Source organism: Leptodactylus fuscus, chromosome 2 (genome assembly GCF_031893055.1).
Source record: "Leptodactylus fuscus isolate aLepFus1 chromosome 2, aLepFus1.hap2, whole genome shotgun sequence".
Taxonomy (NCBI): Eukaryota; Metazoa; Chordata; class Amphibia; order Anura; family Leptodactylidae; genus Leptodactylus; species Leptodactylus fuscus.
In genome coordinates, this window is record NC_134266.1 from 138,593,729 (window position 1) to 138,610,081 (window position 16,353).

A 16,353-nucleotide genomic window follows, 5' to 3' on the forward strand; every position below is an offset into this window, starting at 1 on the left:
AAAATGCAGGGCACTCTGCACACAGCACAAGTGCATGTGAAAACCCTAAAGCGCAATATTAGTATAATAAAATACCTAATATGCTATATAATATAGAGGTTGTTTGTTATACATATTTGATCAAACAGCATGAAGCCCACCTGCTACGACAAAGCGACATCAATTAGATGGGAACTTACACTAAGCAGACATACCTCTCTTGGATCTGGACAGGTCTACAGTGTGCACACAGGTCAAACTACCTCTCTCGGACCTGGAACAGATCTACATGAACCCATGGAAATAGCCTAAGGCAGATTGAGGAAGTGGAGATATATATATATATATATATATATATATATATATATATATATATATATATCCTTCAATTGGATAGACCTGTGCAATTAGAGGTGGTTACCTCCATGGTTTGACTAGCACTCCCTTCTAATTGCACAGGTTTATCCAATTGAAATAGTATATACTGTATATTTTCTCCACTTACTCCATCTGCCTTAGGCTATTTCGAAATAGAGTGTGCTCTGGACCCTACTCACCCTGTCTTCACACTGTAGACCTGTTCCAGGTCCGAGAGAGGTAGTTTGCCCTGTGTGCACACTGTAGACCTGTCCAGGTCCAAGAGAGGTATGTCTGCTTAGTGTAAGTTCCCATCTAATTGATGTCGCTTTATCGTAGCAGGTGGGCTTCATGCTATTTGATCAAATATGTATAACAAAGAACCTCTATATTATATAGCATATTAGGTGTTTTTATTATATTATTATTGCCCTTTAGGATTTTCATATGCCTGTGCGCTGTGTGTGGAGTGCCCTGCATTTTTGTATTTATACATGTATTGCTTTGCAGTGAGCACCTGTTCACACTAGGATGTGCAGTCTTAACCTCTTTTTGGTGTGTGTGTATATATATCTAGATCTGTCTATCGATCTATCGATCTATCTATGTGTGTGTTATAAAAATTTATACTGGAAGAAAAGAATATAGAAAGTTCCTGCATTCATGGCTGCACCCGTTGACAACCTATCAAGTCTACCACCACTAAAATAATTACAGAAAATATTTAATGCTGTACATCATTTTTAGTTATGTATGTTTGGAAAAAATGTTTAACTGTAAATGGTCTACAAATGTATACGTTTATGGGAAAACCCCTTAAGGCCCAATGTAGTAAGCCGCAGCAAAACAGCACTACATGAAATATTGTGGTGGAAACTCATCGAGGTTTTTCCCATAGAACTTTTAACAGAAAGTCCTCCGAGTTTTCCTCTGCAGACTTTCTGCCAGCGTTTGCTAGAATCCCATCCACACTGGAGGGACTGTACAATGCTGCGGTTTTTACCGTGGCGTTTCTACTGCTGCTAAACTGCGGCGTGTAAGGCATCCGCCTCAAGGCTTCAGTCACATTTAAATCCTTCTAGATCAGATTTTCATTGCTCTATTGACAACCATTCTAGTACATTATGCTGTATTATTATATATTGTATCCTTTACACAATAAAGGATACAATATAATTCACATGAGTCCTTGTGAGGATCCATCATGTTTCCTGTAAAAATGGAATCCGTGATCCTACTGTGAACAGAGCCTACATGCAAGAAATATTTTATGCCCTACATGGTTTGCATTTCCATACAAGGCTGTGTTTATTACTGAGATCTTAACATCATATGGAAGCGAAACCTTGTTCCCCATAAATGTCAGTTTTATCAAGAAAAGAGAAATGCTTCTCTTACCGCAGCGCAGTGTAAAAACGACATGTTTTTAGTGATGGGAAGTAACATACATCTCATGCAGTATCTGGGTGTATTTGGAAATGCATGTATCTCTGGAAGTGTACACATGTGAATATCAATTGCATCATTCCATTGGAGCGCTGCACATTTTTCTTACAGATTCTGTTTCCATGGAAACAAGTCAATGTGTGCAGCCCCTTAATACCCTTACTGAACTAAACAGTCATTTGCAAGCCCCTAAGCTACCAATAGCCAAACCTGCCCCTGTTACAGTGTAATACTGAGCCACAAAGGCATCACACCTGAATGATTGATAGAGCCACCAATGACAGAAGCTAATCTGTGCAAGAGGTGGGACTATGCAAATGAGAGACTGTGAAACATCGTGATCCAGGTTCTGTTTATTGCCCCCCAAAAGCAGCTCATCGTGACCATTCAAGACATCTCAGACAAAAGATCCAAGAACAAGCTCAAGACTGTGGGAGAAGATCAGACCGGAGGCTAGCTGTTTGTAAGGTGAGTGCATTGCTATTATGCTATACATATAAGTGTTGTGTAAAGGAGGGTGTGCACAGTGCCATATGGCAGGTACTCTGACGCTCCGCACAAGTCATTGCACACTAGAACTCTAAGCAATGATTTGCCATTCTGCAGCTTTCATACATTACAATGTAGCTTATCCAATAGATCCTATGTAGTCGTGCTTAACAATTCCGTCTGCAACACTGAGATCATGTTAATATTCATTGGGGAATGAGAATGGATTTCCATAATCGGGGAATACAATTGTTTTCTTGGACACTAAACAGCATAGCGCACACGTATGCAACAGGTGTGACACATGCCAACATACTAAGATGTATGCCACTGGCATGTATCAACTCAATGCTACGCATATTGATGGCAATGCCTATAAGGTACATTTGTCTCCACCAATGAACATACACATTGAAAGGAACGTAAAAGCAAATAGTAATATCGCTATAGGCATGATTTTTGCTCCATATACATAAACAAACATGAGATTAGACCCTCCCTTAACAGAACCGTGTGGGCTTTCAGTGTGAATATCACAGGGGGGTGGGGGTGACAAGGCTTTGCGGGGAAAGTGAGGCATATAAACACCCTCAGAATGCACTCTGGGAGCTCTGTGTGTACCAGGCACTAGTTACCATGGAAACCACCTCAGCACCAGCTCACACTTACACAGGACACAAGATGGGGCTGAGGCTGCATTTCTGAGGGAGTGGGAGAGACTAAGGGGAAGAAGGACAATTCTAATCACCGTACCAAGCAAACGGCAGTTATCTGGTACTGAGCGCTATTCACACCATGCAGAAACATTCGAAATATACACAAAGACATTAATATAGACCACCATGGGCCTAACGCTTGCCAATATTGTCATCGATTAGATTCATTTTATAGCATTTTTACCATTGCCTCTGCTTGCTGAAAACCTCTGCAGACCTAATAGCTAGGGCTTATTTCAATGCAAGCGATGTAGTCTATGCAGCCCTCTAACCAGTCTCTACTCCAGGCTGATATATATATATATATATATATATATATATATATATATATATATATATATATATATTAGCTAGCCTGATACTTGTAACAGACACAACTGCAAAAAGGTTTTTGTTCTGGTTGACATATTTAGCCCATAAAGGGTATGTTCACACATAGGTTTTTGCAGGCAGATTTTGATGCAGAATCCGCCTCAAAATCCGCCTGCAAAAACATCTCTCATTCATTTCAGTGGGAGTCACTCGCTTATTTTTCCTGCTAGTGATTTTTTTTTAATCTTCCCGCAGATTCCGTGGCTGAGTTTGCCGCAGTGTCCGTGGCTCGAGACACACCCCTGATTAGGCCCATTCATCCGGGACTAATGAGGAGTGGGATGCCACGACAGCATGCCGATGCACTGCACGGAAAAGTCACATGGTGGAAAAGGTTTCCACCGTGTGAACATACCCAGAGGGTAGATTTGACTAGATAGATACTAGTAAGGATAAATATTAGGCATGTAAGGGTGAGTCCACCCAGAGTTTTTTACCGGAGGATTCAGAGGCGGATTTCAGAGTCAGTAGAAGATTGTTTCCTGTAGCTGATTTTTTTTCAGCTAGACGAAAATAAAGCGACATGACCTATCTTTGGCTGGGGTCCACGAAGCGTAAATGCGGCGATTTTGCCGCAGCAGAAACCCTGCAGCTAAGACCACTGCATTTTATAGTACCTGCAAAACAGGTGGTATTATGGCTAATCCCATCCACACATTGCAAAAAATATTCACAGGGGACACACTGTGATTTTAAAAACCATTGCTTTTTTGTAAGGGGGCCTTCATACTACCATTGTTCATGTTAACATTAAACTGTGGCAGAGAACGGTCATAGACTCATTCTATGTCCGTTCCCATTGACATTATATGTAAATAACATGACGGAAGCTATCTTCTGTCATGTTTGTTTACCTTTGTAAGGCCCTATTCACATCTGTGTTCGGGTTTCCATTTGGGAAGTCCACTTGGGGACCCCCCAAATGGAAACCTATATGCATAAAAAAGCGGTTACCTGGGAAACCTGCGGACCCTATAGACTATAATGGGGTCCGTGTGGTTTCTGCTCGGTTTCCGCATGAAACATGGAGAGAGAGACCTGCAAGCAGACCTGGTGCAGACCCTCCCGCTCCCTGCCACGGCACTGATACTTGGCAGGGAGCGGGAGGGTCAAGTATCAGTGCCGTGGCAGGGAGCGGGAGGGTCTGCACCAGCAATTTATAATCCTTGTGGGTAGACTGGATATTAGAAATGCCTCTGATGATACAATGGGCTAATGAAAAGTGACTAAGCCCATAGTTGAAACGCGTCAGGCAAAAGAAAAAACAAATGAGCTGTGGATAGTTAGTAGCCTGTAGGTTAAACGAATACTAATGAACCTAGGCTAGACATTAGTTCTGAGCTCATAGGCAGGCAGGTGTTCGGTTACATCACTGGGGAAATAGGAGGACTCGTACAAATAATCAGCGAGTGGTTTCTGACGGCTGTGTTTGAGTGCCCATTCCCCTACTACTCCTGTCCTGCCCTGTATCCTCCCTTTTGTGTATTTAATACACTAGTGGTTCATAATAGTGCAGAGTCAAGTGTCAATTATAGAGACACAGTACTGCCTGGCCACTTTATGTGTTTTGAGTTTATACACACAAACATTTTTATCCTTATTTAAGTGGTTGCTGTTTCATTTTTTAAAAATACCTTTCTTTTAATGCATATCAATAAAGGTTGTGTTCTTTTAATACGTCCATTGGTGAGCTGCTCACTCACTCCTTTTTGTTATGGTTTCCCTATAGGTGTAACTGAAGCAGAGTCCGCAGAGGAAACCTCTGTGAAAAACTCTGTGGGGAAAAAATACAATGCATTGCCACCACAGTTTTTTCTACAGCACATTTTTACTGTGGGATGCTACATGGGGCTGAAATAAATTGTTTTTTGACATAGTTTTTGTAAAACTGCATAAAAAATGCTGACCTTTTTAAAGTGAAGTTTCCAGATCCATACAGTGTCTAGGAGTACTAAAAACAAGGAAAAAAACTGCTACAAAAAACGTGTCAAAATACACATTATGAATTCCTGAAGCAGATTTTTCAGGTTGCAAAAAACTCAGTGTGAAGATACCCTTGGAGGTTCAGCTGTAAAGAATAGTAAATATTTAGTATGGTGGTTACAACTAGAATCTGGCATAAGTGAGGAGCATCTTCAATCCATTTTACACTAGGTTCATATCTGTGTTGGGGTTTCTGTTCTTCTTGGGGATCCTAAAAACAGTAACCCAATCCACTTAAAAAGCAGTTACCCGCTTATAGACTATAATGGGGTCCATCGGGTTTTCTGCTTGAAAAATGCAGAGAGATTACTGTATTATCAATTGAAAGGCGTTATTATTGTGTTGGGGCACAAAGACACTTGATCCGGCATCAAAGGGAACAAAGGCATAGGTTATAGTCACTACTTAAAGGGGTTGTCCCATTTCAAGGATCCTATCTATGCTGGTAGCTTATGTAAATTGAAGCCTTTTCCTAAATATATTGCTTTAGAAATTCTGCTTTGTTTGCCTGGTATGTGACCTTATTCCTCCCATTGTTTACACAGTGTTGCTATAACCATGGACCTATAGGACAAGCGAGATCACTTACTTACTGCTCTTGCCGGCTTCAGCTAATTGCAGTTTACTGATACAGCCCGGTCTGTTATCTCTCTATGTAAACACTCAGATAACACTGAGTCCATTTGGAACAAGAATCTGCATATTATCGGATCTCAGAAGTGTTGTGTGTCCCGTTCAGCAGGTGGGAGGGAGAGTAATAATGGAAGTGAGAAGCAGACACTGCAAGCAGCCTGGCTGAAAGACTGAGATGAGAGATCCCCTTTAACATAGAAAAAAAATTCCACCCTTGTGTTAAAATGACCCTGAATAGCAGCCACCAGAATATACTGATCAATCAAAGCTGTTATGGTTCTATTAAGAACAGAAAACCTGATGACAGTGTGGACAGAGCCTTATAGTTCTTCCCTAAGCAGGAATACAGCTAAAACAAAACTTGACAATGTCTTGAATTTAAAATCAGTTATGTAATCCTGGAAAAAAATAGCCTTACATCACAGAAATGCATAACTAGCATATTCATGTCCTTATTCTGTACTCTAAAGTGTAGAGATGTACTCACCTATTTTCAAATGCAAATTCTTTGATAGATAGATAGATAGATAGATAGATAGATAGATAGATAGACTACACAAAAAACATATATGACTGCACCACTCTAGGCATAGGGTGCTCACCAATGGCAAAAGGATTTGTCCCGTTCAATATAAGAAATGGGCTTTTGGAGCCAAAACGTCGCAGTATGAGGCAATAAACTTCCTTCACTTTTTTTCACTATTCCTGGTGTGCCGCCTGCTTTTTTGGAGTTAGATAGATAGATACAAAAACAATTTTAAGAGCAGCACAAAAAGAAAGAGACCTGACCTGGTCAGTGGATGCAAGTTCCAAGTGATCAGGCATATGATCGCATGTAAATAATGCAACAGAAGAACAGCACTCCAAAATAAAATTTAAAAAAAAAAAAAAAAAAAAAAAGTGAGGATTTATTCCATAGCAATGTTTCAGTCCCAGAACTGCAGGACCTTTCTCAAGCCTGCATTTCGGGGACCGAAACGTTGCTATGGAATAAATCCTCACCTTTTTTAAACTTATTTTAGAAGTGCTGTTCGTTTGTTGCACTACATAGATAGAGCATTGGACTGGCCCACAGGAGGACCGAAGGCCCAGTCACATCCCTAATTGAAGGGGGCCCGGCAGCTCTGTCCAATAGAGGCCTGTCCAAGTAAGGTGCGTAAAAATAAAAAAAATATTTATACTCACCACTCCTGGACATCTGACAGCCTAATAGTTTAGTGTCATCTTCTGGCCCTTTCTGACATCATGTGTTCTAGACATCACCAATGATGCCTGTGATTGGGTGTCAGTGGCTATGTGGGGTATGCTGGTGGAGAACGTGGAACAAAATGAGGATGCCCAGGAGAGGTAAGGGAAGATGAGTAAAACTGTTTATTTTCCATCACTTCCCCTGGGTCTCTACTTATTATACTCTGGGGTCTGAAAAGTCCACTACAGAGCATTATACTGGGGATGAGGGAGACGGCTCTGGGAAGTAGATTATATTGTGTGGGGCCACTTTGGAATATTATGTTTTGGGGGCACTGTGGTAAGCCTAATATACTATGTGGGGCTACTGAGGAGTATATTATATTGTGTGGAGATAGTGTGGACCATTATACTGGGGGGCAGGCATTCTGGGGAACATATATTGTGTGGGGCATTATACTGTGTGCAGATATTGTGGAGTATATTATACTCTACTGTGTACAGATTGCAACCATGTGTGCTATGCCTGCAGCAAAGCTCCCTCACTATAATCTTGTGCATACATGGAGTGCTCCATGGCTGTGTTTTTCCCATACAGTACTGTGCATGAATCGGCCATGGAGCTATTGGGTATGCACAGTACTATAGTGGATGACAATACTGGAAAAATGCTCAATAACACGGCATAGTCAGTCAGCACATATGCCAAATTTCAGTGAAGATGCTTTGGTGTAGGCTATTAGCAGTTAGCTTTTGGGTGGGACCCTGAAACAATTTCCTCTTGTGGGTCTTAGGGCCTTCAGTCCAATACTGGATAGTTAGTTTTATATACAAAGAAGACCTCATTGGTGGAAAAAAGGAAATTGCACATAGCACAGTGACCATCGCTGTACTAATGTCACAAGATGGTGGAGCAACAGACCCCAGAGGTTGAACTTGTTCCCCATCTCCAGGTATTAGTGGAACAGGTTACTGCCTCTGAAATCATGTCAGACTGATACAGAGCCTGAACAGAAATCATAGTTTTAAAGTGTACTTTTTTTGGTGAAAAGTTGAAATACACCACAATTCAAATCATTATGCAAGTTATATTTTGATCTGATTTTCCTAAATGGTCAATACAAATGACACAGTATAATAGTTACATAGTAGATGAGGTTGGATGAAGATATCGATTTATCAAGACCAACCTATAACACTACAGTTTTAATCCGGAGGAAAGCAAAAAACCCCATGAGGCATATGCCAATTGCCCCATTTCAGGGAAAAAAAAATTCCTTCCCAACTCCAATCTGGCAATAAGGATAAAACCCTGGATCAACGTGTCCTTAAAATCTAGAACCCATAACCCATAATATTGTTTTGTCCGAGAAAAGCATCCAGGCCATAGAATCTCCTTCTATGTTGGTTTTTGGACATCATGTCACTTTTACAGAGCCCCTGAATTGCCAGTAAATTGTAGTCCACAGACATGTAACCCTATTTTGAAAACTACACAATTTAAGTGATAGTTGTGTAGCGAGCATTTTTAAACCTTGAACTTTGCATTAATTTCATTTCCATAAATGAATACACATTTGATAATGAAAAGTAAAAATTGCAATTTTCCAGAGATACACCATTTCAGTGACTGATATGTTGTGCCCAGATTGTGTCAGCAGAGATACACATTCCAAAAACTGTTAAGCAATTATCCCTGGCACAACAGTTTTGGAGCATTCATCTCTGATACAAGCTGGGCACAACATATTATGCACTGAAATTATATATTCTATACTTTATATTCTTATTGCCATTTTCTCCTTTCACCATCATCTGCGTATTTATTTCTGGAAAATAAATTATAGCAACAGTTGCGGATTAGAAATACTCACTGTACACCTGGATAAAATCCTTTAGGGGTGTAGTTTCCAAAATAGGGTCACATGTCAATGGATTCCACTTAACTTGCTTTTCAGAGCTCTGCGAAAGTGGCATGATGTCCAAAAACCAAACCATCTAAATCTGTGCTGCAAAAAACACACAGCAATCCTTCCATTCTGTGCCCAGCTGTCTGCCCAAACAGCAGTTTATACCCACATATAACATTAAAAGGGTATTCCCATGAACATAATCATATCTATATTAAAAGTTGAACACTTTTCTAAATATAAGTAGTTAAAAATTCTGCAGAGTTTTAAAGATTTTCTCTAACCATCTTAGTGGTGACAGCCTGTTGTCTTGATGGGTTGCCAATGGATACGACCACAAATGCAGAAACTTTCTATGGTCTGGGACTTGTCAGGAACCCAGCTCTGATTTTCTTGTAGCAGAGTCATCAGACAGGGACACTACATGTATGAGCAGATATCCTGGCCACAATAAAGAAATCATGGCTGATTTTCTGACCTTAGAAAGTTCCTGCATTCATGGTTGTATCCACTGGCAACTGATCAAGACAACAACTTGTGACCACAAGATAGAGAAAATCTTTAAAACTCTGCAAAATGTTTACTTACCTATATTTGAAAAAATGTCGATCTACAAATTTAAAAATGGTTATGATTAGAGATGAGCGAACAGTGTTCTAGCGAACAGTGTTCTATCGAACACATGTTCGATCGGATATCAGGCTGTTCGATGTGTTCGATTCGAATCGAACATCACGTGGCAAACTCCAAAAAAATTTGATTCCCCTCCCACCTTCCCTGGCGCTTTTTTTGCACCAATAACAGCGCAGGGGAGGTGGGACAGGAACTACGACACCGGAGGCATCGAAAAAAATCAGAAAAAGTCATTGGCTGCCGAAATCAGGTGACCTCCATTTTAGACGAATAGTGGATTTCAAATCCGGGTCATATGAGAATGTGAACTTTGTGACTAAGAGATATATAGAGACTATAGGAATGCATTGGACAGCGCTGATTGGCCAGAGTACGGAATTCGACAAATCAGCGCTGGCTCTGCCGGAGGAGGCGGAGTCTAAGGTCGGACCTGAATGGAGACTGGTGTGGAGCGATCTTAGACTCCGCCTCCTCCAGCAGAGCCAGCGCTGATTTGTCGAATTCCGTACTCTGGCCAATCAGCGCTGTCCAATGCATTCCTATAGGAAAAAGTTAGCTTGCGAAAATCGCAAGCTGACAGGGATTTCCATGAAATAAAGTGACTTTTATGCCCCCAGACATGCTTCCCCTGCTGTCCCAGTGTCATTCCAGGGTGTTGGTATCATTTCCTGGGGTGTCATAGTGGACTTGGTGACCCTCCAGACACGGATTTGGGTTTCCCCCTTAACGAGTATATGTTCCCCATAGACTATAATGGGGTTCGAAACCCGTTCGAACACTCGAACAGTGAGCGGCTGTTCGAATCGAATTTCGAACCTCGAACATTTTAGTGTTCGCTCATCTCTAGTTATGATCATGGGAATACTCCTCATGAGGTTTTTCTCACAGCATTTTTCACAGAAAGTCTGCAGAGGAAACTTTCTACTTCCATTATACCTATAGAGAAACCTCTGGCATTTCTGTAGCTATAATTGACATGCTGTTTTTGTCAAAAGTGCAACGGTTTTGGAAATCTCAGCATTTCCACTGCGCGTATTTTCCCTTGGTGAGTGGATGGGATTCGCTACGTGGGTAACCGGCCTTAAGCACATTTTATTTTAGAAACAACTGTATTAGAACACAGGGTTAAATTGAACAAGCACATGTACTATTGAAACTTTACATTGAAATGTATTTTACCCATAAGCTTATCTTATCCTATATATGCTCTCTACTTACTTCCATTTTTGCAAGAAGTGGACGAAAAATATTTTTAATTTAATGTTTCTTTAGTGTTGCTTATATAGTGCCATCATATAATGTAGTGATGCAATGGTATCATCAGACATCAATACTCGTCTGCACTCAAAACATATCCATTAGTTCTACAAAGTATTATGCTTGGTTCACATCTGTTTTGGTATTCCATTCTGCTAACAGAAAAAGGAAACCATTGAAATCAATGGGAGGCTTTTTTTTCAGCGCTGAAAATCCACACCAAATTCCTTACCATTTTCCTCCGTGTGAATGGACCCTTGAAAGGCCGATGAGCGCATCCCCATTGCTGCCCGAGAGCTCTTTCCTGCGCCACCTCCTTCTGCAGCAACTCCGCCTCTTCTGGCTTCTCTTGCTCTTGTAGTTCTATACAGGAGCATAGAGAGGCCACCCCAAAATGGCCGCCGGCCAGCTCCTGTATTGAACTGCAAGAGCGGCTACCCCAAAATGGCCGCCGGCCGGCTCCTGTATTGAACTGCAAGAGGGGCTACCCAAAAATGGCCGCCGCCTCTAACCAGCAGAGTTGGGGGGAATCAGGGTGGATTGAGATTCTAACCAGCAGAGTTGGGGGAATCAGGGTGGATTGAGCCTAGTAGGAGCAGAATTGTGCAATGCTGATGGTGGAGGAGTAGTATGAGGAGGAAATGTAGAGGGTGAGAACACACATAAAACTTCATGTCGGGGTGCTTGACACCGGTGGACATGAAAATGATGGGTCTATCCAGTGGCTGTTCATTTTGATCAGCGTCAGCACTGTCAGCTGACAGCCGGCTGCGCTTATCCGTAATTATGCCACCGGCTGCGCTGAAGACCCTTTCTGAAAGCACACTGGCAGCAGGGCAGGAAAGGACCTCCAATGCATACAGCGCAAGTTCCAGTCACAAATCCAACTTGGAGACCCAATAATTATAGGTCTCCGAGGGATCGGAGAGGACAGGGCTGGGGTCGGCCAGGTACTCCCGCAACATGCGCCTATAGTTATCCCTCCTGGTGACACTAGGCCCCTCAGTGGCAATACTTTGGTGATTGGGTGCCATTAACATGTCCCAGACCTTGGAGAGTGTGCCCCTGCCGGGTGTGGACCAGATGGCAGTTGTTAGCCTTTTGGAGGAACTCTCCTCTCTGCCGCCAACGAGAGTTGATGGAAACATCTCCATCATATTCTACACCAATTGCTTGTGGCAGTCACTGATGCGACTGGCCCTCCCCTCTACCGGAATAAAATTAGAAATATTATTTTTATACCGGGGGTCGAGGATTGAACAAATCCAGTAGTCATTGCTCTCCAGGATTTTGACAATGCGTTTGTCAGTTGAAAAGCACTCCAACATGTATTCAGCCATGTGTGCCAGAGTGTTACTTGGCATAACTTGGCTGCCCCCACTGGAATGGTCACTCTCCATTTCCTCTTCTTCCTCCCCCTTCTCCTCCATTTCGCCCCAACCGCGCTGAAGCAATGGGATGCACTGAACTTCCCCACTAGCCTCCTGTGTGACAATGAGATCTGCCACTTTATCATCCTCCTCCCTCAATATACGCTGTGAAGCAGACAGGAGTGTGCCCTGACTATCCTGCTGGGATGGTTCTGCTCCAATGCCCAACTCCTCAGCGTACAATGCGTTATCCCTGATGGCGATGAGGGATTCTCGCATCACACACGAGTGCGTCGTCACAGCTGACCCTCATGGTTGACTCCCCAAAGACGTGCAAGATCTTGCATAAGTCTGCCATCCATGGCCACTCGTGGTGCAGAAACTGCAAGGGTTTCTGCTGCTCACACACTCTACTCAACATGTGGTATGTCGAATTCCAGCGTGTGGGGACGTCGCACATCAGCCCGTGTTCTGACAGATGGAGACGTTGCTGGAGGCTTCGGAGGCTAGCAGCGGATACTGTAGACTTGCGAAAGTGGGTGCACAAGCGCCGCACTTTCACCAGTAGCTTGGGTAAATTGAGGTATGTTTTTAAAAACAGTTGCACCACTAAATTGAACATGTGGGCCAGGCATGGAATGTGTTGGAGGTTGGCAAGCTCGAGAGTTGCTACCAGGTTCCGGCCATTATCACACATGACCATGCCTGGGCCCAGGTGTAGCGGTGAAAACCATGTTGATGTCTCATCAAGGATGGCATCCCTCGGAGACAGTGTACAGTCTGTCCCCCAAGTTGATGAGCTTCAGCACGGCCTGATGACGTCTCCCCACGCCAGTGCTGCATCATTTCCAGCAGGTAGCTGGGTTCGATGTGATGGTGGAAGAGGAGGGTGGTGGTTCAGAGCCCCTGCCAGGAATGTTGGGCAGGGAAATGAGGTAGACCGCCCCAGTTTGTGACCCGGTCCCAGCCTCAACTACATTCACCCAGTGTGCCATCAGTGAAATGTAACGTCCCTGTCCGCATGCACTTGTCCACGCATCGGTGGTCAAGTGGACCTTTTTGCAAATCGCGGAACTTAGGGCCCGCCTGATGTTGCGTGACACGTGCTGGTGCAAGGCGGGGACGGCACAGCGGGAGAAGTAGTGATGGCTAGGGAAGGCATAGCGAGGTGCTGCACTTGCCATCAGGTCACGGAAGCCCTGAGTTTCTACAAGCCGAAAAGGCAACATCTCCTGGGCCTGCGCTCAAAAGTCTGGGAGATGGTGGGTTTCTGTGAAGAGGCACATGATGGTGCAGGAGAAGGAGCTAAGGCAGGAGAAGGAGCTGAGGCAGCAAAAGGGGAGGATGAGGGAGAAGTCTCCAAAGTGGTGGAGGCAGATGTGGAAGTTTCCTGGCTGGTGGTCTGGACTGCAGCGCCAGCACTGGCAACAGTGGGAGAGGCAGTGGCGGCAATGTCAGACAACAATTGTCCTGCATTTGCTCTCTGCCACTGAGCCCAGTGCTTGCCTTCCAAATGACGGCGCATGGCAGTGGTCATAAGGTTGCTCTTTTCAGAGCCCCTACTCTGTTTCGAGTTGCAGAGTGTGCAAACCGCACTATATTTCTCCGCTGCACATACATTTAAAAAAATTCCACACCACCGAAGACCGTGGCCTTGATGTGGGAGTTTTTCTAGGCTGGCTAGAAGAGGGAACATTTTGGGCCCTGCTGGCTGTGGCCTGGCTTCGGTGAAGCAGCTGTCCTCTGCCTCTGGACATGCCTCTGCCTCTAGCCACCCTCTTCGGTGCTGCACTTCCCTCCACATCTACACTGCTCTCCCTGCTTGACATTCCCCCTGTCCAGGTTGGGTCAGTGTCCTCATTGTCCACCACCTTCTCTTCCAATTCCTCATCCTCCTGCACACCGATGATGGCAACAGGCTGCCCTGATGGCAACTGTGTCTCGTCATCGTCGTCACTGAGGGCCGATTGGAGCATCCGCCATCTCCTGTTGTTGTTGTTGTTGACCAGCAGTGTTTGGGCATCAGGACACAGAAACTCATCTGGTACCTCCGGTGATTCAAGACGTGGTGGGACAGAGAGGGACAGTGAATGGACCTGAAAACAGCTCCTGGGAGGTGGAAAAGGTGGGATTACTTTACTGGGAAGATTGGGCATGTTGTGAGGAAGGAGGACCAGACTGTTGGGTAGGAGGAGGAGTTGAGGTAGAGGCTGACTGGCTGGTGGAGAATGTGCTGGAAGCATTATCCGCCAGCCATTGTAACACCTGTTCCTGGTGCTCGAGCCTGGTTAGTCTTGTGCCCTGCACCCTACTTAATGTGGTCATCAAGCCGGGGACTGTGGGGAAGCGCAACGCTTACTGCCGCAGAGCAGTAGGCACGGTAGACGCTGTTGGTTGACTGCAACCTTGCTCCCCATTTCCATGCCCCTGTCCCCTTGCGCTAGTCTTACACATTTTTAGATATATAGTAATGCCCTTTTTATGGTCTACACACCGAGGAAAGCTGGGTTGAGCGTATATAGCAGGCACGAATTGCTCTGTATTCCTGCTATTTTGTGGAGGGACACCCCTTGAAAAGCTGGGTTGAACGTATATAGCAGCCACTATTTGTTCTGTATTCCTGCCAGTGGCGTAACTAGGAATGGCGGGGCCTCGTGGCGAACTTTTGACATGGGGCCCCACCAACACCGACGACCTCGACTGACCCCCTCCTCCGCATTCCTGCGCACTCTATTATGTCCCTCAGTGGCCCCTGCACTCAGTATTGCACCCCATAGTGGCCCCTGCACACAGTATTATGCCCCACTGTGGACACCCATAAATAATTATCGGAGACCCGTGGGAATAAAAACATAAAAAACTACTGTTTCTTACCTGTCCCCCGGCTCCTATGCTGTCGGCATCCGCTGTCGGCACTCTTTAATGACGTCGGACGTCACATGACCGGGGACACAGGCCAGGGTCATGGGACGTCAGAGACTTCAGACAACTAGGCCTGAGCTGAGGCCTGCCCGGATTGTGGAGAGGTAAGTAACAGTGTTTTTAATGTTTCTTACCTCTCCCGGGCCTCCGATCATTATACTCGGTGGTCTGAAAAGTTTCACCACCTGTGCCCGAAGAAGACACAGGAAGAGGACGTTCCTGAAGAAGATGGAGGTGGCGCAGGAGAGTTCTCTGGCAGCACCCCCAGTGCTGCGAGAGAACTCATTTGCATACCGCCGAAACTGGGATTTCTACGGAACGGCGGTGCAGAGAAGACATCTAAAGGTAGGAGACGAATAGCCTTTCTTAAGGCTATCCCAACGTGTTAGGAACAAAAAATTCCATCTGAATTATAGTGAGAAAAAAAGAGTTTTAAAGGGATCCTATCATTCAGATGGACTTTTTTGTCCCTAACACGTCTGAATAGCCTTAAGAAAGGCTATTCTTCTCCTACCTTTTGATGTCTTCTCTGTGCCGCCGTTTGCTTGAAATCCTGGTTTTCGTCATTATGCAAATAAGCTCTCTCATAGCACTGGGGGCGGGCCCCAGTGCTCAAACAGCACTGGGGGCGTCCCCAATGCTGCGAGAGAACTCTCTCTAGCGCCGCCTCCATCTTCTTCAGCAACTGCCTCTTCACACATCTTATGGCGCACGGAGGGGGGGGGGTCAAAATTTAACGCATGAGCATGTCGGCTCTTCCAGTGGGCCTCGGGCAGAACCAACTTCACATGCGGGTGGTCATTTTTTTGGTGGCCGCTTACGCCAGTAGGCACAGTATGCTCTGCAGGCATAAATCTGATTGGAAGGGCACCAAACAAAAGTTCCAGCATCATCACCTTGCCCAATGCAGATTCAAGATTCATCACTGAATATGATTTTCTTCCACAGTCCACGATTGACTGTCCTTAGTCCATTGTAACCTTGTTTTTTTTGTTTTGTTTTTTTTTTTTCTGTTTAAGTGTTACTGATGGCTTTCTTGTAGCTCTTTTCACTATGTAAATCCCATTTTTTAAAAGTACTGTGAAGTCAATGCCTCAG

At 44.3% G+C, this 16,353-nt stretch overlaps 1 protein-coding gene across 1 annotated transcript in view; it reads left to right on the plus strand.

Moving 5' to 3' along the window:
- The first annotated feature begins 1,983 nt into the window (after positions 1-1,983).
- HPCAL4 (hippocalcin like 4) overlaps positions 1,984-16,353 on the plus strand; it is a 47,799-nt gene continuing 33,429 nt past the window's right edge. The window contains exon 1 of the mRNA XM_075264804.1: positions 1,984-2,250. The gene's annotated coding sequence lies outside the window, so the exon portion shown is untranslated. The remainder of the gene's footprint in view (positions 2,251-16,353) is intronic.